Source organism: Scyliorhinus canicula, chromosome 21, assembly GCF_902713615.1.
Source record: "Scyliorhinus canicula chromosome 21, sScyCan1.1, whole genome shotgun sequence".
In the NCBI taxonomy this organism is placed as follows: domain Eukaryota; kingdom Metazoa; phylum Chordata; class Chondrichthyes; order Carcharhiniformes; family Scyliorhinidae; genus Scyliorhinus; species Scyliorhinus canicula.
Genome location: NC_052166.1, coordinates 41,668,220 through 41,691,715, shown reverse-complemented (window position 1 = coordinate 41,691,715; position 23,496 = coordinate 41,668,220). Strand labels below are relative to the sequence as shown.

Genomic DNA, 23,496 nt, shown 5'->3' with positions numbered 1-23,496 from the left:
CCCGCTACCACCCGGGCATGTTGGCACTACCAGCCGGCACCCTGGCAGTGCAAAGGTGCCCAGGTGGCAGGTTGCCCGTGTCGGAGATCAGGCCCGGGGCTGCCCTGCCCTTACGATGTGGGGTGACGGGGACTCGAGGACCCCCTAACAACTAAGTTGGTGTTGGGAGCGGGGAGGTCCATCCAGAGGCTGCGTTGGGAGCTTGCAAAATTGGGGCAGCATTTAAAAATGGTGGCCGACCTCTTCCTGTACTGACAAGCTGTGCCTGTCAGTGCAGGAAATGAAGGTTAGTTGCCCAAAACCAGAAGGCGCCACTCCACCCCCCCCCCCCCCCCCTCCCCCAGGCCTAAACCCGATCATTTCCGGGCTTCCCGCAATCCTGGGAAATCCTCGCACCAGCCACAAATTGAGGCCGGGAGAGGAACAACTCTTAATTGGTCAATAATTGGCCTCAATTAGGGCAAAGTCAGGTGGCACATCCGAAACCTCACCCACCCCAGCAGGAAATCGCTGAGAGGTGGGGTGGGCAGAAACCCGGTGGGAGGTCCAGTTGTGCTATTTCATGCTTCCTGCTGGCAGAGGAGCTTGAAATTCAGGCTGTTGTCTGTTTCCATTGTCAATGTAATCACAGGGATTTACAAATGAGTACACCGAACTTACAACACGGAAACAGGGTCTTAGCACAATTAATCTATGTCAGCGTTTACACTCCACACGGGTGCACACATGCTATCTACTCCAGTCATTTCACGTAGCAGCAATAGCCACATATCCATTAGTGTCTGTGTAAAATAATTCATCCTTAATCCTTTATTTGGATTGTACAGTAGTTGCTACACTATTCATGTTCTTTGTTCAGTGCTTGTTTTTTTCATGTACAGTTTTGTGTTTTATTTGTACAGCCAATTTGCTTTGCACGTGCTAATATTTTTTAAAGGGTGCAGCAAGCAGACAACCTGTTCTTGGAGACAAAGTCCATACTTGATAGAATTGTTCACCCGGTACGTTTTTTTTTGCTTCTCCGAGGACAGGGCCAATGAGCAATTATCGAAAATCACTGTAGAATTGAAAGACAAATAGAAAATTCTGCAGCGGCACAGCATGTCCAAAGGTTGCATTTCAGAATGGAATCCCCAGCAGAACAACTCTACCCAAAGCTTGAAACTATCTTCTACGCACAGCCCACTGCCTAATTCTCTCGATCCTCTCGATCTCTCTGTTGAAAGGTGCACGCTGGCACGATTGAGGAGAGCCCCTCCAGTCACTGTCAGCAATGCTGCAGGATTCTTATCAGAGATTTAAGAACATAAGAACTAGGAGCAGGAGTAGGCCATCTGGCCCCTCGAGCCTGCTCCACCATTCGGTGAGATCATGGCTGATCTTTTGTGGCTGAATTCTCCATTTGGGAGATGATCCCTTGCTATTGGGCAGCCGTTTTGAGCGGCGGCACAATAGCGAGGTCCGCCAGCTGGTCCCCTCACTGTATAATGCAGTTCTTGCCCCCCCCCAACCCCCCACCCACTGGCAAGTAGGTGCATCCTCCCCTGCCTCACCCTTGGAATTGCTGAGTCACCCCCTGTCCTCCCACAGTACGCATGCATGAGGGTGATCCCACCCACTCCCCATAACAGAGACTCCCCCCCATTCCCCCATAACGGATCCCCCCCCCTTCCCCCCCCCAACCAATCCCCTATTCACCCATCAGTCGTCCCTGCCTGGAAAATAAAGGGCAGTTCATGAATCAATAAATCCCCCACAAAATATGTGGCATGAAATAGGACCACACTGGAATAAGGTCCGGGAAATAATGCTTGCCCGATTGCCAATTGGTGGGAAGGCAGCGCGCCATGAGGATGGACATGTTGGCGAGCAGTGCGGGGAGGGTGGGAGTGGACGTGCTGCTTTGCGGTCGGAGATCATGCTATTGAACCTCCTGGAATACGTCCAAACAGAGTTGACAACCCTGGTGCCCACAAGACTTGTATTTAACCATCAATGGATTGAAAATCCAGTGCTGAGTCCAAATAAAATCGAAAAATGCTGGAAGTACTCAGCAAGCATCGGGGCAATTTATCATGTCCAGTCATGTGTCTGCTGCCCTTGTTCTTCGGGATGGTAGCAGCCAAGAATGTAGAAAGTGCTGCATGAGGAGTGTTGGTGAGATCCTGCAGTGCATCTTGTAGATGGTACACATGGTTGGCACTGTTCATCGCGGTAGGAGTGATTATTTGAAGAAGGAGTGCCAATCAAGCGTGCTGCTTTCCCCTGGATGGTGTTGAGCTCCTTAAGTGTTGTTGGAACTGCACACATCCAGGCAAGTGGAGAATATTCATTACACTCCTGACTTGTTCCTTGTAGATGGTGGACAGGCTTTGGGGAGTCAGGAGGTCAGTTGCTCGCCGCAGGATTCCTCGCCTCTGACCTGCTTTTGTAGCCATAGTATTATTATCATAGAATCCCTACAGTGCAGAAGGAGGCTATTCGGCCCACCAAGTCAGCACCGACAGTCTCAAAGAGCACCCTATCTAGGCACACCCCCCCCCCCCCCCCCCCCCCCCCCCCCACACCCTATCCCGAAAACCCAATAATCCCACCTAACCTTTTGGACACCAAGGAATAATTTAGTATGGTCAATCCACCTAAACTGTACATCTTTGGATTATGGGAGGAAACCTGAGCAACCGTAGGAAACCCACACAGAAACAAGGAGAACGTACAAACTCCTCACAGACAGTGACCCAAGGCAGGAATTGTACAAGAACAAAGAACAATACAGCACAGGAACAGGTCCTTTGGCCCTCCAAGCCTGCACCGATCACGTGTCCTATCTAGACCAATCGCTGTATCCTTCAATTCCCAGTCTGTTCATGTGTCTATCCAGATAAGTCTTAAAGGTCGCTAACGTATCTGCCTCAACCACCTCACATTTATTTTATAGCTCCCGCCTGAATTGGATCTCCCAAAATGCATCACCTCGCATTTGCCAGGGTTAAATTCCATCTGCCATTTCGCCGCACAATTTTGCAGCCTATCTATATCCTGCTATATTCTCTGAGAATCTTTATCACTATCCCCAAACTTGCTAACCAGACCAACTGGGTCCCTGGTGCTGTGAGGCAGCAGTTTTAACCACAATGCCACCGTGCCGTCCGAGGCTGACCAGGCTGAGGCTCATCACCACATCCTGTTAACCATGTAGCACTGCCCTTCTTACACCCATCTCACCATTCATCAAAGGCTGTTTAGGCCCATAGTTTGCCCATAGTTTGACTGTATTTCCTATTTGCATATTTTTTGTGCCAGCCACTGTATTTTTGTGCCAGTCACCTGAGGATAGGGAATTGAAGTTCCGCCATGATCTTCTTAACCGCAGAGCAGGATCAATGTGGCCTACTCTTACCAGTGTGGCCTACTCTCTCCAACGTAGTCATCACATGACCAATCTGGATGCTGTGGGATGATGCTTAAATTAAGCCAGGCTTAAGAAAGCAAAATTCCTTTGTCGACATTCATAGTGCTGCAGATACAGTACACCAGTGGATTGGGCACGATATAGTGCGGTGCCTGAAGCTAAAACATTTTTTTAACACAGCAGCCAAGTTCTGAAGCACTTTGAAGCATTGTCCAATATCCCATTCTGTCTGGTAAATTGAAATTACAGCAGCATTCATTCAGACCTATTAGCTTTGTCCAGACAACACAACTTAAACCACATAGCAAGAGTTCCAAGACCTGGTAAATTTTTAACCCCGCAATGGTCTGAAGAAGCATTACATACTGAGAGCCGACAGGCTTGTCCAGACAGGGCATGTTTTGTTTTCTCCTCTAGGGTTTCAGGACATGTGGCATATTTCTCTGCTTCAGTAAGAAAGTCGAACCTGAATTGACCTTTTTCTTAGAGCTGTCTCCCTCTCTCTCCTCTGATGGTTCAGATCTTTGTCACTGTCTGTCACAATCCAGGAGCCACAAAGTTAAAGGTTAAACTAGTTTTATTTTAACTCAAAAGTTAAGTTGCATTCTCGGCATACAACAGCAGTGTCCCAGCCCGGGACTAACAGGAACGGACGGTTCGAATCTGAGAGGGCGTTCAAAGGGCATGATAGCGTGTCACAGCTGCACGGGCCTCCACACGTTACCTTGGGACCCCCATTCTCTACGAGCCGCATGGGGAGATCAATGAGAATTCCTCATGATCCTCATAAGTGTTATCACAGTCATGTTACAGCCTCAGATTCAATTCCTGGCTGAGGCTATTGTCAAAGGGGAGCGAGTTTGAGTTCCTTCAGTTGGACTCTGTGCCCCTGGATTAGGAAGAGAAAAGTCAGCCAGGACTCCTGCTCTTGATCTCTTTCCAATGGATCTTGCAGGCCATGAGCTTGTGTCAATATGAGGATCTGACTAGGCCACTGGTCTGAATAGTTTGACAACATTTATTTTGAAGTGCTGGGGTGAAGAGCAAGCTAACACTTTTCCGCTCTTGATGCAAATCCCAGTGGAAAGTCAACACATTTAGGAACAAGGAGAGACAACGTGAGGCGGTTACAAAAATGTATCTGTTTCAATGCCTTCTGGAAAATTAGGTCGCAGGAAACAGTGGGTTCAGTTTTGAATTTTAAATTGATACCATCCCCCAAACCTCAACTCTTACCAAAAGTTATGATACATAAGTAAGTCTTGAACTTTGCACGGGCCAGCAGTAAAGGGAAAAATTATACATATACTTTATAAAATATACTTTAGCAGTCTCCATGTATGGGAGAACTGAGTACCAACCCCTGTGTGATTTTCTTTTCTTAAGAGCTGATTACCTGGATTTGCAGACATTGTATACCAAGAGCGAGAGGGGTTCTCATAGAATTCCTACACTGCAGAAGGAGGCCATTTTGCTCATCGAGTCTGCATCGACCCTTCGAATGAGAACTTTTCCCATGTCCATCCTTCCCTGGACACTAAGGGGCAATTTATCATGTCCAGCAAATATCCCAGCAAAAGCCCACAGTCTTAACTGGCAACCCTTGTTCGCCTGAGCGCAGAGATTAGATAAACTAAATCTAAACTGTTTTGGAAAATCAGTGAATAGGCAGCACGGTGGTGAGCTGCCTCACAGCGGCTGGGACCTGTGTTCGATTCCGACCTTGGGTGATTGTCTGTGTGGAGTTTGCACTTTTCCCCTGTGTCTGCGTCGGTTTCCTCGGGTGCTCCAGTTTCCCCCCACTGTCCAAAGATATGCAGGCTAGGTGGATTGGCCATGCTAAATTGCCCCTCAGTGTCCAAAGACGTGCAGGTTAGGTGGATTGGCCATGATCAATGGGCGGGGTTTTCAGGGATAGGGCGGGGGAGTGGACCTAGGTAGAGTGCTCTTTTGGAGGGTCAGTGAAGACTCAGTGGGCTGAATGGCCTCCTTCTGCACTGTATGGGATGTTTAGCAATGGTGTGTGGCTAACTAAATGTACAGCAAAGAATGTTAACCTGTGTCAGATGTACTTTTCAATAGCCAGATCCAGCATCAGGGGCTGGTTACTTTGGGGGATGTTTTTTCAAAGCTACATTGTCAGTTAGATCTGAGTCACATTGGCATCAGGTGTGTTTGTCATATTACATGTATCATTGAGCCAGACTGAAGAGACTCAACTACATCGCTCCTGCCAAGGACTCTGCTCACCTCATGAAATTATCATGGTGATGTTTTCTCCAACGTGACTACTGGATTTGTGCATTGAAATGAAGGACGGCAGTTTTTAAATTCAGACAAACACACGGCGGTACAGTGATTGCAGTAGTTTGGGGTTCAACTCACTTTCACCCAATTTCACCAGACACGCAAGAGAGCAGGTTGTCCTTGGACTGCAGGCTGTGGTGCGGTACATTTTTCTCTGATTGAAATGATGCACCTGTTCTCAAATCTTGGAGACCGTCGAGCAATTTTAAATGTGTACATACTCAGTGGAACATTGTAATAGAACGGCAAGCTGTAGATTGGGTAGTTCGGAAGATAAGTGTGTATAGAGTGGTGGCACAAAGAATTGAAAGGGGAATGAAGAGAGAGAAAACAACAACAAAAAATCACAGTTTCTCTCAGCAGGTGAGCCACCAAAGTTCAGAAAGGGTCCCCTCATGGTTTAATGTCCGTTTTGTGCTCATTTAGCTCTCGTCAGCCAGGTTTGCTGTTGTTGCCAGCTCACTGTGGGTTAGGAAAGCAAATGTTTCGCCATTGTTCCCACTCCTGATTGCTATCGGCTGGGAACCGTTGAACGGCACCGACTACAGGATAAGGATTGATCCTGGTTGACCAGACGGAGATGGAAATATGTGTACGAGAGAAGAATGAGAGTGGCTGGGAGGGAAACTAACCTCACCGTGGACTTATCTTTCTCTTTGAGCTTTTCATACTCCTCTGGTCAGAACATTCTGTGCTCCTTTAAGAAGGGCCATTTGTGTTGCTCTGGCAATTCTTTTAATGCAGAGGTGTTGCAGAACTTCCCTTGCGCATTGCAGCTGAGTTTGAATCGCAGGAAATGAAGTGTTGGAAGGGAAGGATATTGCTTTTAACCATGTCCATGACCTGAACCATTGCCAACCATAATCCAGGATTGTGTTGTAAATTACTGTGTCTGAATTTTACTCTGTGAGGTTTAAATTGTGCATCCAAGCTGATATAACATTTTATCCACTTTCAAGTTCAGAAGGTTTAAATGAACAATGGCACATCACCCAAGCAGTGATATGTCGGGGACAAACTAAGTTTATTCCCAAAACGAGGAAACGCAGAGCATCAAAAGCTAGCGTTCCCTGGATGACAAAGCAAATAGAGGCTAAAATGAAACAGGAAGGTTATGGCAAAGGTCAGTTACAGAATACAGTCAACACCCTGGCAGAATGCAGAGAGCGAAAGTGAGAAGGGATATAAAAGTAAAGAGAATAGATATGAGGAAAAATACATAAGAACATAAGAACTAGGAGCAGGAGTAGGCCATCTGGCCCCTCGGGCCTGCTCCACCATTCAATGAGATCATGGCTGATCTTTTGTCGACTCAGCTCCACTTTCCGGCCCGAACACCATAATCCTTAATCCCTTTATTCTTCAAAAAGCTATCTATCTCTATCTTAAAAACATTTAATGAAGGAGCCTCAACTGCTTCACTGGGCAAGGAATTCTACAGATTCACAACCCTTTGGGTGAAGAAGTTCTTCCTAAACTCAGACCTAAATCTACTTCCCCTTATTTTGAGGCTATGCCCCCTAGTTCTGCTTTCACCCGCCAGTGGAAACAACCTGCCCGCATCTATCCTATCTATTCCCTTCATAATTTTATATGTTTCTATAAGATCCCCCCTCATCCTTCTAAATTCCAACGAGTACAATCCCCGTCTACTCAACCTCTCCTCTTAATCCAACCCCTTCAGCACTGGGATTAACCTAGTGAATCTCCTCTGCACACCCTCCAGCACCAGTACGTCCTTTCTCAGGTTAGGAGACCAAAACTCAACACAATACTCCAGGTGAGGCCTCACTAACACCGTATACAATTGCAGCATAACCTCCCTGGTTTTAAACTCCATCCCTCTAGCAATGAAGGACAAAATTCCATTTGCCTTCTTAATCACCTCTTGCACCTGTAAACCAACTTTTTGCGACTCATGCACTAGCACACCCAGGTCTCTCTGCACAGCAGCATGTTTTAATATTTTATCATTTAAATAATAATCCCTTTTGCTGTTATTCCTACCAAAATGGATAACCTCATATTTTTCAACATTGTATTCCATCTGCCAGACCCTAGCCCATTCACTTAACCTATCCAAATCCCTCTGCAGACTTCCGGTATCCTCTGCACTTTTTGCTTTACCACTCATCTTAGTGTCATCTGCAAACTTGGACACATTGCCCTTAGTCCCCAACTCCACATCATCTATGTAAATTGTGAACAATTGTGGGCCCAACACTGATCCCTGAGGGACACCACTAGCTACTGATTGCCAACCAGAGAAACACCCATTAATCCCCACATAAGAAAAGATTTGTGGGAAACACAGAAGAAGCTCAAAAATATTTCCAGCAGTCCCCTGTACACATGGACAGACTTTTCCCTCACAAATGAAATCTTTAAACATCTCTGTAACCTGTACATACCTTTGGGGAGGTTGTGAACACATTTTCACACCTTCAGCTAACACCTGTCCTTTATTTTTTCCATTTGCACAAAAACTATCAGCATGTCTTACCCCAAAGTCTCCCAACTCACAGCAAATTTCCCATTCCCTATTACTGCAGTAGGTTTTCCATGTAATCTCCAGCATGTTGACTTTGTGTGTCCAATCTTATTACAATGTTTTCACACATCGCTTCCACCCTCAGCATCATCCTTTTTGGTCTGAGGAGAAACATTTTGAAAAATTCCAGCTGTCCCCGTCTCTTCCTTTCACCTTTCCATTTTCTATCCTTCTCCAATTTGAAAAGATATTTTTCACGGAAGCTGAACTGCATGTGTATTATAAGTTATATGTTTTACAGTTGTAGTTCTACCATCCGACCAGCAGGTGGGGCGAGTCGGGAGTCCCAGGACCTGGGATGCACCATTTGCTGCTTCAGAAGGTGTTTGTCAGGAGTTGTTAGCAGTCACAGTTTAAAGTAGCACGAGTTTAAGTTAGTGATTGACGTTCATTTCCAACTGTATTCATCTTGGACATTTTAATTATTAGTTAATGTAATGTTAGTAATAAATAGCTTTGTTAATAAAACAAAGCCTAATGTTCTTTGTTCACGTCAGCCCAATCAAAAAACATTACAAAGCCTTTGTTCAAAAAGGGGGGGAAAAGTAAATATGGGGTGAATTTTATGTTTCCCCCAATGGCAAGATTAAAGGTGGGGAAGGAGGCAGGTTAAATCCAATCAGCGGCTTGCCCGCTATCTATCTGCTCACCACTGCCTGTCACCACAGTGACAGATTTGGCATCGGGCAGCCTGTCTGCCAGTGCGCCAATTGAAGCCCTTAAGCTTCAGCCACTGCCGAATTAAGGGCCTTGTCCTGCCGCCAGAATTTAACTAATTGCAGGCAAGGCCCACAACACTTGTCCAGTGCAGCATGTTTTCCCATGCTGGTTGGCAGGCCCCTACACCCATCGGAGGGCTCTCCACAAGGTGTTCCCCTACCAAGTTCCCCTCCACCAATGGCCTCTCAAACAATACTTCCCCAGCCCTCACCAGGCCCTGCGAATGTGGCTCTGGCAAGACCCCAAATTCTTACCTACTTCAATCAAAACACCTCCAACAAGCCCCAGGTGCAGCACTGTCAGTGACCACCACTTCCAGTGGTGTTGCTGGTGCTGGAGAACTGTCGGTCTCTGAGTGGATGGCAGTTTGCTGAGGTGAGCCTTCCTGGCCCTGAGAGATGGAATTAACACTTCCAGTCCCTCACCCTAACTTTGTATCCGGGTGAACAGGGAACCACTGTGATGCACTATCAATTACGACGAGACAAGAGTAGAATGTAATCGAGGCTTTATTACACAGAGATGTGTGGCCTCCTACAGCAGCTGACGAAATGGCTGCAGTTCGGAGAGCATTTATACTCCGCCTACTGGGCGGAGCCAGCAGGCAGGAATCTACCCCCATACCTGTAGTACAGGGGCCTTATCGTAATACCAGTATATACAAAATAATGCAACAGTGGTGACTACCACATTCACCCCCTGTTAAAAATGAGTCCAGTGGGAGTGGTGGAAACCTATTTACATACAGATTGGCTTTAAAATTACAGAGAAGGTTACAAATTCAGACGATCGGGCGCCTTGATCTGTCCTTGAGAGTGCCACAGTGCTGGTGGCGACTCAGGCGTCGGCTTGGTCTTCGGTGACTCCGGGAGCGTGTCGACATCCTCTTCATCCCCGGGTGGGTCCAAGGGGAGGATGGATTGTCCTGGAGCGGGGGCTGTGGTGGGCTGCGCTGGGGGGAGGGAGGGTGGTGCCAGGGAGAGGGGGGGGGTGTGGGGACCCAGCTGCTGCCAGGTCCCTGAGGGAGACTATGTCTTGGCGGCCATCGGGGTACGCTATGTAGGCGTACTGCGGGTTGGCGTGGAGTAGCTGTACCCTCTCAGCCAACGGGTCCGCCTTGTGGAGCCGCACATGCTTGCGGAGGAGAACGAGTCCTGGAGCTGCCAGCCACATTGGGAGCGAAACCCCGGAGGTGGACTCCCTGGGGAAGGCAAAGAGACGTTTATGGGGGGTTTCATTAGTCGCAGTGCACAGGAGCGACCGAATGGAGTGAAGTGCGTCGGGGAGGAGCTCCTGCCAACGGGAGGCCGGGAGATCTCTGGACCATAGGGAAAGCTGGATGGCCTTCCAGACCGTCCCATTCTCCCGCTCCACCTGCCCGTATCCCCAGGGGCTGTAGCTGGCCGTCCTGCTCGAGGCAATGCCCCTGCTGAGCAGGTACTGGCACAGCTCATAGCTTATAAATGAGGATCCCCGGTCATTGTGGACGTAGGCGGGGAAACCAAACAGAGCGAAGATGGTGTTGAGGGCTTTGATGACGGTGGCAGACGTCATATTGGGGCATGGGACAGCGGAGGGGAATAGGGGATACTCGTCGACCACATTGAGAAAATACGTGTTGCGGGCGGTGGAGGGGAGGGGCCCTTTGAAATCCATGCTGAGGCGTTCAAAGGGGCGGGAGGCCTTCACCAGGCACGCACGGTCTGGCCGGTAGAAGTGCGGTTTGCACACGGCGCAGACTTGAAAGTCTCTGGTGATAGCCCTGACTTCCTCGATGGAGTAGGGCAGATTGCGGGCCTTAATGAAGTGGTAAAAGCGGGTGACACCTGTCATAATATACACCAGTATATCATGGTACAGACACACACTGATGGACACACACAGGGATCAATCAACATGTACAAACACCGCAGCCAATCACCAGTTAGAATACATCCACTATAAAGGCAGAGGGCACCACGGTTCCCGCTCATTCTGGGTGCTGCCTCTGAGTGTAACAAGAACTCATCCAGCCCAGCACAGACGCACAACACGTGCTGAGAGAATCAACTGGTTCGGACAAGGCTTAGGTCTCTAGTTTAAGTTAGCATCATTTAGACCCACAGTCATCGTGTGTTAGTTAGTTAGAAGTAGTTAATAAAATTGAGTTGAACCTTCATCAGTGTTGGAAGTGTCTGTTCATCTCTCAAGTCTGCACTAGCCAACACTTCAACTCCTGGGTGACAGAGTTCGTCGTGGAGGGTCCGGAGTCGGTCTGCTTGTGAACTGGGACATATAGCTCGGGACAGGGCATCGGGGGGCTCGTTGAGCTTACCGGGGCGATACAAAATCTTGTAATTAAAGGTGGAGAGCTCGATCCTCCACCGCAAGATCTTATCATTTTTGATCTTGCCCCGCTGTGTGTTGTTAAACATGAAGGCAACCGACCGTTGGTCAGTGAGCAGAGTGAATCTCCTGCCGGCCAGGTAATGCCTTTAATGTCGCACAGCTTCTACGATGGCTTGGGCCTCCTTTTTGAGGGAGGAGTGACGAATTTCAGAGGCACGGAGGGTGCGGGAAAATAATGCCACCTGCCTGCCTGGTTGAGGGTGGCGGCCAGAGCGACGTCTGATGCATCGCTCTCGACTTGGAAGTAGAGCGTCTCGTCGACCCCGTGCATCGCGGCCGTGGCGATGTCGGCCTCGATACGGTTGAAGGCCTGGTGAGCCTCAATGGAAAAGTGGTGGAGTGGATAAGTGGGCGGGTCTTATCCACATAGTTAGGGACCCACTGGACGTAGTACGAAAAGAACCCCAGGCATCGTTTGAGGGCCTTGGGACAGTGGGGGAGGAGGAGTTCCATGAGGGGGCACATGTGATCGGGGTCGGGCCCTAGAACTCCGTTCTGAACCACATAGCCGAGGTTGGCTAATTGGTTGGTCCTGAACACGCACATCTCCTTGTTGTAAGTTAGGTTGAGGAATTTGGCGGTGTGGAGAAATTTGGAAAGGTTAGCGTCGTGGTCCTGCTGGTCATAGCTGCAGATGGTGACGTTGTGCGGGTACGGGAAAGTGGCCTGCAGTCCGTACCGGTCATCCATTCGGTCCATCTCCCGTTGGAAGACCGAGACTCCGTTGGTGACGCCGAAGGGAACCCTAAGGAAATGGTAAGGCGGCCGTCTGCTTCAAATGCAGTGCATGGGCTGTCCGCCTTGCGAATGGGGAGCTGGTGGTAGGCAGATTTCAGGTCCACTGTCGAAAAGACCCGGTACTGTGCAATCTGATTGACCATATCAGATATTCGAGGGAGCTGCATGTACCGATTGATGATCTGACTGTCATCAAAGACCATCCTGTTTTTCTCCCCGGTTTTCACCACTACCACTTGGGCTCTCCAGGGGCTGTTGCTGGCCTCAATGATGCCTTCCTGCAGCAGCCGCTGTTCCTCGGACCTGATGAAGGTCCTGTCCTGGGCGCTGTACCGTCTGCTCCTGGTGGCGACGGGTTTGCAATCCGGGGTGAGGTTTGCAACAGAGAAAGAGGGTCGACCTTAAGGGTCCTGAGGCCGCAAACAGTAAGGGGTGGTAGGGGCCCACCAAATTTCAGGGTCAGGCTCTGGAGGTTGCACTGGAAGTCCAGGCCGATAGCAAGGCAGCGCAGTGGTTGGGGAGGACGTAGAGCCGGAAGCCGCTGAACTCTACGTCCTGGATGGTGAGGGTGGACATGCAGTACCCCCGGATCGCCACGGAGTGGGATCCGGAGGCCAGGGAGATTCTTTGGTTAATGGGGTGCACCGCGAGGGAGCAGCGCCTTACCGTATCGGGGTGGATGAAGCCCTTGGTGCTCCCGGAGTCCAGGAGGCAGGATATCTCCTCCCCGTCGACTTTCACCTCTGTCGACGCAGTCGCGAGGTTGTGCGGTCGAGACTGGTCGATCATGACGGAGGCGAGACGGGCTGGTCATCGGCAGTTGTAGGCGATGAGCGGCCTGATGAGGTGCCCGACGGGCAGGGGTCCTGAGGCGGTAAGATAACGGCACCCACGGTCCGCACATGTCCTGGGGCAGGTAAGATGTCGGCGCCCTCGAGCGCACGTGTCCTGGGGCAGGCAAGGTGGCGCTACCCATTGGTTCTGAGGCAAGCAAGATGGCGGCGCCCACGGGCCGCACGTGGTCTGAGGAGAGGAAGGTGGCGGCGCCCACTGGCTGCATGTGGGGGTGCAGGGACAATAGCGGCAATTAAGCGGGCCTGGCACACTGCAGCGAAATGTCCTTTCTTGCCACAGGCCTTGCAGAGCGCGCTCCGTGAAGGGCAGCGTTGCCTGGAGTGTTGTGTCAGTCTGCAGAAGTAGCATTTGGGTCCCCCGGGGTTGGTTGGCTGCCGCGCGGCGAAGATGTGGGGTTGGCTGGGGGCGGTCGCTGATGGGGTCCACGACGGGGTGGCCGCTGGCAGGGTCCATAATGCACAGGAGGGGTGGGCCGCGCGGTCGGGGGCATAAGCCTGTACGTTGCGTGAGGCGACTGTGAGCGAGAGCGCTAGTTTCTTGGTCGCTGCGAGGTCAAGCGTGGCCCCTTCTAAGAGGCGCTATCAGATGTAGTTCGACCCTCTGTCTGTAACGAACTCGTCTCTCATCAGCAGGTTCGAATGTTCAGTGGCCGAAATGGCCTGGCAGTCACAGTCTCTCACCAGGGCGATCAGGGCACGCCAGAAATCTTCCACAGACTCACCAGGAAGTTGGTGCTGTGTGGACAGGAGGTGCCAGGCGTAGATCTTGTTGGTCTGCTGAGCGTAATTCTTCTTCAGTAGCGCCATGGCCTCTGCATAGGTCGGCGAGTCCCGGAGGGGAAAGACGTTGGAGCTCAGCCGCGTGTACAGAATCTGGAGCTTCTGTGCCTCTGAGATTGAGACTGACGCAGACACGATGTATGCTTCAAAGCAAGCTAGCCAATGTGTGAAGTCCTTTTTGGCGTTGTCTGCTTGAGGATGCGGATGCAGGTGATCCGGCTTGAAGTGGAGGTCCATCTTTGAAAATTCTCTGTGTAATAAATTGATGCACTATCAATTACGACGAGACAAGAGTAGAATGTAATTGAGGCTTTATTACACAGAGGTGTGTGGCCTCCTACAGCAGCTGGTGAAATGGCTGCTGTCCGGAGAGCACACACATTTATACTCAGCCTACTGGGCGGAGCCAGCAGGCAGGGATGTACCCTCATACCTGTAGTATAGGGGCCTTACCGTTATAACATTATATACAATATAATACAACACTGGTGACCACCACACACTGCATCATGTAAAATCCAGTCCCTGGTAATTAGGTCAATCAGTCAAAGATTAGTGATGGGAAAACTACTGGGAACCATTGTGAAGAACAATGTTAATTCTCACTTGGAGCAGCATGGCTTAGTAAGGAGCAGCCAGCATAGATGTGTTCAAGATAAATCATATTTGGCTTTCCTGATTGAGTCCTTTGATGAAGTAACAAAGAGCAGTATGTATATGTGGAACTTTCAAAATATATTTGATAAATTGCCACATTCGTATAAATAAACGCTGCTGGTAATTTGGAGAGATGGGAGACAGAGAATAGTGGTGAAGAGTTGTGTACATAAGAACAAAGAACAAAGAAAAGCACAGCACAGGAACAGGCCCTTTGGCCCTCCAAGCCCGTGCCCGTCTAAACTAAAATCTTCTACACTTCCTGGGTCCATATCCCTCTATTCCCATCCCATTCATGTATTTGTCAAGATGCCCCTTAAATGTCGCTATCGTCCCTGCTTCCACCACCTCCTCTGGCAGCGAGTTCCAGGAACCCACTACCCTGTGTGTAAAAAAAACTTGCCTTGTACATCTCCTCTAAACCTTGCCCCTCGCACCTTAAACCTATGCCCCCTAGTAATTGACCCCTCTAACCTGGGGAAAAGCCTCTGACTATCCACTCTGTCTATACCCCTCATAATTTTGTAGACCTCTATCAGGTCGCTCCTCAACCTCCGTTGTTCCAGTGAGAACAAACCGTGTTTATTCAACCTCTCCTCATAGTTAATGCCCTCCATACCAGGCAACATCCTGGTAAATCTCTTCTGCACCCTCTCTAAAGCCTCCACTCTAAAGCGACCAGAATTGAACACTATACTCCAAGTGTGGCCTAACTAAGGTTCTATACAGCTGCAACATGACTTGCCAATTCTTATACTCAATGCCCCGGCCAATAAAGGCAAGCATGCGTATGCCTTTTTGACTACCTTCTCCACCTGTGTTGCCCCTTTCAGTGACCTGTGGACTTGTACACTGAGATCTCTCTGATTTTCAATACTCTTGAGGGTTCTACCATTCACTGTATACATAGTGGCATTGAATACAGAACTTATTCTTTACAAATCATTGATTTGTTTTTAACTAGAGTTCTAGTTCTGGTTTTGGGCACAGTGCTTTATAATGATGCCAAGACCTTTGAGAAGGCAGAGTGGAGGCTGATCAGGGACAGAATCGCACAGCCAAATCGTGTGTGGTGGTGGTGGAGAGGGTTGGGGTGGGTGGGGGTGGGGGCGGGGCGGGGTGCTTGGCCAGAAAATGCAGCAAGCCAGTCAAAAGTTCATTGATTTAAGCAGGACTGGAAAATCCCACCAACGGAAGGGGCTGCAAAACCGCCACCCAGGATAATAACCAGGCAGGGATGAGGGAGGTGAGTGACCTGGAGAGATTGACAAAGCTGGGATTGTTCCCTTACCACAAAGAAAATTAAAAGGAGACTTACTGCTGTTCTCCCCTATTCTAAAGGGTTTTGGCAGTGTAAGTAGCCAGGAACTCAACACAGTTGCTTTTGAATGTTTGCACCTAGTCCACATTCACTGTACAAAGTGACAGAACATCTCTGCAAGAAAAAGAATTGCTGATAACTTACCTAAATCTAAATGTAAAGTAACTGAAATATTCCTTAGGTTTCCTAACCTTTCCAATTAACACCATCTATTCACATAGACACTATCCCATCCCTTCATTATTTCAACAGACTCAATCAAATCTCATTGAAGTCCTCATTTATGAAGAGGAAAACTCAAAGCCCACTGTGGCAATTAAGACCACTGCTCAACATGATTTAATTCAGAACTCTGAAAACTACATACTTGGTTCATATTCTCCTTTCCCAAATCCATAACACAACATTTATCTACCTCACATTGCACTTGACAGACACTGCCCATCCCATAAATGCATTTCTATCTGATTGCAATTGTTCCTTCTCATTCAGGGTTGCAATCCTCAGGGCGGCATGGTGGCACAGTATTTAGCACTGCTGCTCCATTGGCACCACAAACCTGGATTCGATCCCGGTCACTGTCCATGTGGAGTTTGCACATGCTGCCTGTGTCTGTGTGGGTCTCACCATAACCCAAAGATGCGATGGGTGGGTGGATTGGCCGCGCTATATTGCCTCTTAATTGAAAAAAAAGAGAAAAAAAAAAGATGCAACCCTCATGCAAGTCTTGGCATCATCTACATGTGAACAGATCCCCCCCCCTCCCCGCATGTCTTTATCCAGATTATTAATGAAGGTTTTAAAGAGTGATGGTCCTCATACTTTGGGACTAGTAAGCAGTCTTCACGGGGAACTGCTGCCATTGATAACAACGGTTTGCATGTTTGCCTGTTAGAGTGCAACAAATTCCTTATCTAACCCAAGATGCGGCCTCCAATCCACTATCTTGTAAAGTAACCAATGATCTGGTGCCTAGATGGAAGCTTTTTAAAATGCACACACATGGGGCTGGATTCTCCGCCGTGGGAAGCTCGATTCTGCCGGCAGCCTGGGTGTTTCCCAATGGCGTGGGTGGGGCTGCCCCACAGTGGGAAACCCCATTGACCAGCCGGCGTAACAGAGCATCCCGAAGGCGGGGTGAAATAGGAATGTGGGGCGGCGGGGCAAAGAATCCAGCCCATGATGTCACCCAAACTACGTTATTCACAAACATCATAACTTCCTCAAAACAAGATTAAATGAGATTGGGGCGGGATTCTCCCCTGCCCGGTGGGGCGGGGGGTCCCGGAATAGCGGAGTGGCGCCAACCACTCCGGCTTCGGGCCTCACCAAAGGTGCGGAATTCTCCACACCTTTAGGGGCTAGGCCCGCGCCGGAGTGGTTGTCGCCACGCCGACTGGCGCAAAAACCAGCACCAACGGCCTTTGACGCCCGCCGGCCGGCGTCGGGGCTGGCCAAAAGGCCTTCGCCAGTTCGCCCATGCGCCTGTGTGTCAGCTGCCGCTGACATCACCACCGGCGCATGCACGGTAGGGGGTTCTCTTCCGCCTCCGCCATGGTGGAGGCCGTGGTGGCGGCAGAAGAAAAAGAGTGCCCCCACGGCACTGGCCCGCCCGATCGCGGGCCAGGCCACTGTGGGGGCACCCCCCGGGGTCCCATCACCCTGCGTCCCTCCCAGGACACCGGGGGCCCGCTCACACCTCCAATCCCGCCGCCACCAGAGGTGGTTGAAACCACGGTGGCGAGAGAGGCCTCTCAGCAGCGGGACTTTGGCCCAGCGCGGGCCGGAGAATCGCCGCAGGGGGCTCGCCGATCAGCGTGGCACGATTCCCGCCCCTGCCAATTCCCGGGTGGCGGAGAATTCCGGCCACAGCGGAGGCGGGATTTTCGCCGGTCCCGGGCGATTCTCCGACCCTGCGGGGGGTCAGAGAATTTAGCCCCGGATCTTGTTTTCCAGAAGCCATACTGAGAATTTTTACCTCTTCTCTCTTCTGGTGGTCACATTGAGCATCTTGAATTACCCCTTCCAGCAATTTACCTGCAGCTACAGTCAAGTGAATGCATTTGCAGTTCCCCTGTTCTGTGTTTTTATCTTTTCTGAGGAGGACAAAATGAATCTCTCTCTGATCTAAGGAAACAAAACATGTCCCTAATAATAATAAACTTTATTGTCACAAGTAGGCTTACATCAACACTGCAGTGAAGTTACTGTGAAAAGCCCCTAGTCGCTATGTTCGGGTACACAGAGGGAGAATTCAGAATGTCCAAATTACCTATGAGCTGTTATGTAAATAAGCAACTGGCTCTCTCAGCATTGCTCTCATTTCTTTGAGTGTCCTCAGCTGAATTTGTCAGATTCCACAGCCCGATCTGCTTTGTGACCCCTTATATATCTGTATTACTTCAGACGGTTACAAGATGTGATGAAATAAGAAAATTGTTATAGATTACATTCTGTTGCAGTAATATCATTAGAAACCTTGGTTTAAAATGCATACAGGCAGTATCTTTGCTAAAACTGTGATTAAGGCATCGTAAAGGAATGGTAATCATTGATTATAACCATTTCCAGAGAGATGACTATTGGAATGTGATTGATAATTTTAGAGGTGCCCTGCGGTCTAGATAATTAATGAGGACTAGTGTTTAGTCCTAGCTAAGCAGGTCATGGGACAACTTAATTGGATACAGATGATGTGATTAATGGGAGGAGCCAGGTCCGTCTGTGGTTTTGGCAGTTTGGCTATAGGATTTGAGTCTAACAGGACATAAGGATTTTCAGGTTATTCCTGAAAGGGTCTCTCTCCAAAGGTCTGCGTAGAGAACAGCAAGTAGCCCTGAATGATAACTTTATTTATGAGTGGAGTTTGAACTGTATTGGGTAGCTTGGTTAGAATATGTATGGTGGAGGTGTGGGGCACAAATTAAAGTTTTTCCTTTTATATAAGAACTGTTTAACTGTTAATTGTAAAGCTTTTCTTCGATGTTTATGTGGTTAATTCTGTGTTTAAATTAAAGTTAGTTTCAACATAAAAGATATTTATTGGTCAAGGTCATCACTCCTGGGGTGAAGAATCCTTTTTCTCACAGTTTTACAAATTGCAAGTTGCTTGGGGTTTCTTATCCGGTTTCCTAACATATATTGGGGTCTGGCCCGATATCCAACCCCTCCCCACCCAAAACACACAATTGGGACCATTTTCTCCATATCTAGTCTCAAATACGTTTCATTATCTCAATGACCACCATAAGATTATCCCTCAGTTTTCTCTTCATTGGTTAAAGAAGGCCCAGCCTGCTAATTTAAACCTCTCAGCTCTCCTACCATGGGCGGGATTCTCTGAGCCTCCACGCCACAATCACGCTCAGTTCGGAGGCGGACAATGGCAGTCAGACCCCCAATCGGGTCTGACGTCGCTCCTGTGATTCTCAGGCCGACAATCGGGCACGGGTGGTCGGCGTTCTGGGAACATTGAAGGAGGCCCCCGCAGCGATTCTCCACATGCAGCTGGCCGAGTTCCCGCCGACGTGGTTCTCTCATGGTTCTACCCGGCGGATATTCGGTGTGGCGGCCGCGGACTGGTGGGGGCGCGGGCGAGTCATTCACGGGGGGGGCTTCCAGGATGGCCGGGCTACCGATCCGCGGGCGCGCGCGATCTGGAGGGGGCCCATTTCCCTGGTGCCGGTCTGCGGTGTGGGTTCTACCATGTCGTGCGGGGCAGCCGCCACAGTGTGCGTGCCCAAACCCCCGACCGGACGTGCCGAGCCCTGTTGCGGCAGCCGGAGTTGCGAGGACCACTCCGGGGCCCTGTGAGCCCCCTGCAAATCGCAGAATCACCCTGGACTTACACCAGGTAAGCCCAGAATGATTTGTTTGTTTTTGTCACGGGCGTGGGGACATAACCCCATTATTGGAGAATCCCGCCTCATCTTTGTGAATCTTTTCCACGTCTTCTCCAGTGCCGCTATTCTTGTGCTTTCTCGGCATTGCAGCTCAATAGGAGCAAGGCTAAAGCTAAAACCAAATGGCACAGATTTCCCTCACAAACCTAGGTTGTCCACAATTGCTGGAAATCTGAGGTACCCAAGGCTCAGCTGTGAAAGATCATATGGTTAACCGTCTTGCAGGCACTTCTTACTCAAAGTGCCTAATAGTATGGGATAGGTTTTGTGATTATTTTTCAGTTGTCTCATTTTTTTTGTGTTTACTGCTCGATAAATGTTGTTTTGAGTTGTAGACAATATTACTTCATTGAAAAGGAAATAATGTAAAATAACTATTTAGTAATTTCAGTGAACTCCTTTGTGGAAATTCCTGGTTCAGGACCAATAGTTTTGAACATTAAAAACTGAGGATTTTATCTATACATAGATAGCTTTCATCTGTAATGTCCAGGCTGTCTACTTCCTTCCTGCTTGGAGATAAAGAGTTTGTGCATCTACACATAGCTTCTTTCTGGAGAGTGAAGAGCTGCTTCACTTTGCTGTTAGCTTTTTCAAATGCACATGGGATCCCAGCAGCAAAAGTGGAAAGTAATTCATCATTAAGAACTCCTCCAAACTGAGGCGGCCCAGCCAAGAGTATAGTTGATAATTTCGATGTGAGTCGAAGAGTGTTTCTTTGAATAAAAAAGTATTATCTTTTTCTTGCTGTTTAGCTGTCATTGTCTTTTAGCTGAATATTAAACTTATTGAACACTGAAAGTTGATGTAGTGTATCAGAAATTACCAAACATCCCTGTACTTTTTCTAGGTAAATGTTACATTTTGACGTGCATAAACACACAAACGTACAAGAAGCTCTCTGTAAATTGCAAATATCCAAACATAGTCGCATCTTAGGATGCTTAGCTGTAATGTTTCACAATCCACCTCCCAAATGTACATTAACTGTTTTGTGAGGTTCGAAATATTCAGTACTTTCTGCTAATAAGGAAAATTGGCTTGGTCAGACTTATTTCTCTTATTCCCCAATCCTATTGAGGGTTTATAAAAAAGAGAATTATGTCTGAAACTACATTTGAATACCTACATACATCTTTCTTGGTTCACAATCTGCAAGGATTACATTTAATTTCATTAAATGCTTACCACCAGGTAAGCATGCAGGTGCAGCAGGTGGAAAAGAGGTTCAATGGTATGTTGGCCTTCATTGCGAGAGATTTTGAGTACTGGAGCAGGGATGTGTTGTTGGAATTGTACAGGGCCTTAGTGAGGCCACACCTAGAATATTGTGTGCCGTTTTGGTCTCCTTTTCTGAGGAAGGATGTTCTTGCTTTCGAGGGAGTGCAGTGAAGATTTACCAGACTGATTCCAGGGATGGCGGGACTGTCATATGAGGAGAGATTGACTAGGTTAGGATTGTTCTCGCTGGAGTTCAGAAGAATGAGGGGAGATCTCATACAGACGTATAAAATTCTAACAGGACTAGACAGGCTGGATGCAGGAAGGATATTCCCGTTGGTGGTGAGTCCAGAACCAGGGGTCACAGTCTGAGGATTCAGGGTAAACAATTTCGGACAGAGATGAGACTAAAGAGTGGTGAGCCTGTGGAATTCATTACCACAGGAAGTAGTTGATGCTAAAATATTGAATATATTCAAGAGGTGGCTGGATGTAGCACTTGGGGAGAATGAGATCAAATGTTATGGGGAGAAAGCAGGATTAGGCTATTGAGTTGGATGATCAGTCATGATAAATGATGGAGCAGGTTCGAAGGGCCAAAAGGCCGCCACCTGCTCCTATCTTCCATGTATCTATGTATCTATGTATGTATTAATAGAACAATAGAACATTAGAGCGCAGTACAGTAATCAGAAGAGCAATTAACACAGGCTTGAGTACTTGCAGTACGACCAAACGCTGAACCACTCCTTTTGAGCACCTTGTTCATTCATTCGCTTAAGTGATCTAAACTTCAGAAGTAAATTACATGAATGTTTCTCGCAAAGTGAGGACTATGAAAAGAACCAATATGTTTTAGGTGAGGATTCAATACTTTGTTGCGAGTTAGTGGTCCTTGAGTGTGGGCCTATTTTTCAATTAAAAATCCAGTTGTCAGCACTGTAGTAATCTGGGCATCGTAATCTGGGAGTTTGTCCTCGCAGTCAATGATATATGGATGGATTAAAGGCGGGATTCTCCGTTGGCCGACGGTGAAATCGGGAAAGGCGATTGGGCAGAAAATCGGTTCTGACTCCAACATTGTGGCAGGTGCCGATTTTATGCCAAATCGCAATCCTCCAGCATCTCAACAGCGGCTTCCATGCGTTCCGGAACACACACACACACATTAGATACCGTTTGCAAATCATTAGCGAGCCCGACCCGGTATTCTCCGGGGCCTCCGCGATTCTCCACCTCCGTGTGGACCGAGTTCCCGAAGGCGCGGTTCATTTATGCTTTTGAAAAAATTGGTAACCGACGTGGCGGCTGCTGAGGGAGAGACAGGGTGGACGGAAGGTGTCCAGCATCGCCAAAGTTTGCTGACAGTTTTGCCGCTGGCCGGAGAGCTTCTGCTATGGTTGGGGGGGGGGGGGGGGGGGGGGGGGGGGGGGGGGGGGGGGCAGGAGGTGAGCTGTGGGGTTGGGATGGATGTGCATGGAACACTATTGCCACAGCTGGCCAGGCCGCCATGCAGCTCCGCACACAGCTAACAGCCCACTTTGAACCTAATGCCACGGATTGTATAGGTGACCACCCCCCCACCACCCCCCCCCCCCCCCCCCCCCCCCCCCCCCTCCCCATAGGGCACCTCCCTGGGTGGCCTCTGGCTTCAGCCGACCCATCAGCTGTATGGGTGGACTCCAGCACAACCAGTGCCATCTTTTTGGCTGGGAATAGTGTGAGTAGGCAGTGTAATGTGTATATGAGGCACCAGCTTGTCAGCCTCCCGAGTGTGGATCACGGGCCCAGCAAATCCCGCACTGTTTTTCATTGGAATCGATTGTGTTCCACGCGGCACCGGTGCTAACCCCTCAACGGTAGCAGAATCAGCTGTGGGGCGACGCCGTTAAAGTCCACGGATTCCACGTTGGCGTCAACACTTAGTCTCAGAAACGGAGAGTCTTAAAGTGATCCATATACTATAAAAAAAATCTTATGTAGGGCATGGGCTTCTTAGTTATCAGCATTACTTCCTGTTATCACAGTTTCTAGTTCCACATTTCTATCAGCATTCACCATTATTTGTTGTGTGCCAGTGTTACTCACGCAATTTGCCTTTTATCTTCCTTTATCTGATCTGTGGGATGAGTTCCTGAAGCCTCCTTTCCAGTGAAATAGCAACTTTAGCAAATGTTACTAAAACCCCAACCTCGCCCAATGCCCTCTACGGTTCCTAATCTCACCAGTGCATGGGAGGGAGGATCCTGCCCAATCTGCACTTGTACATCTTGCGATAATATCGGCATTGTAAGAATGATTGGACATGGTTCCCACATTCTCAAGTGAAACTTTTAAATAAAACTAGTTTCGTTCTTATAATAGCAAAAAATTATAGTGACAAGTTGGTTAAACAAATTTGTTCACGTGACATTGTTTAATGGAAGTTTTTTTTTCTGGGCTTTGCAGTTAACTTACTTAAACATAAATGTTTGTACCAATTACAAGCACTGCATGGGAACAGAAATGTTTCTAATAATCACACACTTTATAAGCTCAAATTCTCATCTGTGCCCAAGCACAAAGGAAATCAGTGTTCCCCCACCCATTTACATATTACGAAATACCCCTGAGAACTCTGCCTAAGTAGACTGATTAGCTTTTCT

The 23,496-nt window shown here is 48.6% G+C and overlaps 1 protein-coding gene across 1 annotated transcript in view; it reads left to right on the top strand.

Annotated features, from left to right (window-relative positions):
- Positions 1–23,496, top strand: part of LOC119955839 (prostaglandin G/H synthase 1-like) — a 165,852-nt gene that overhangs the window by 18,257 nt on the left and 124,099 nt on the right. The gene's annotated exons all lie outside the window — the stretch shown is intronic.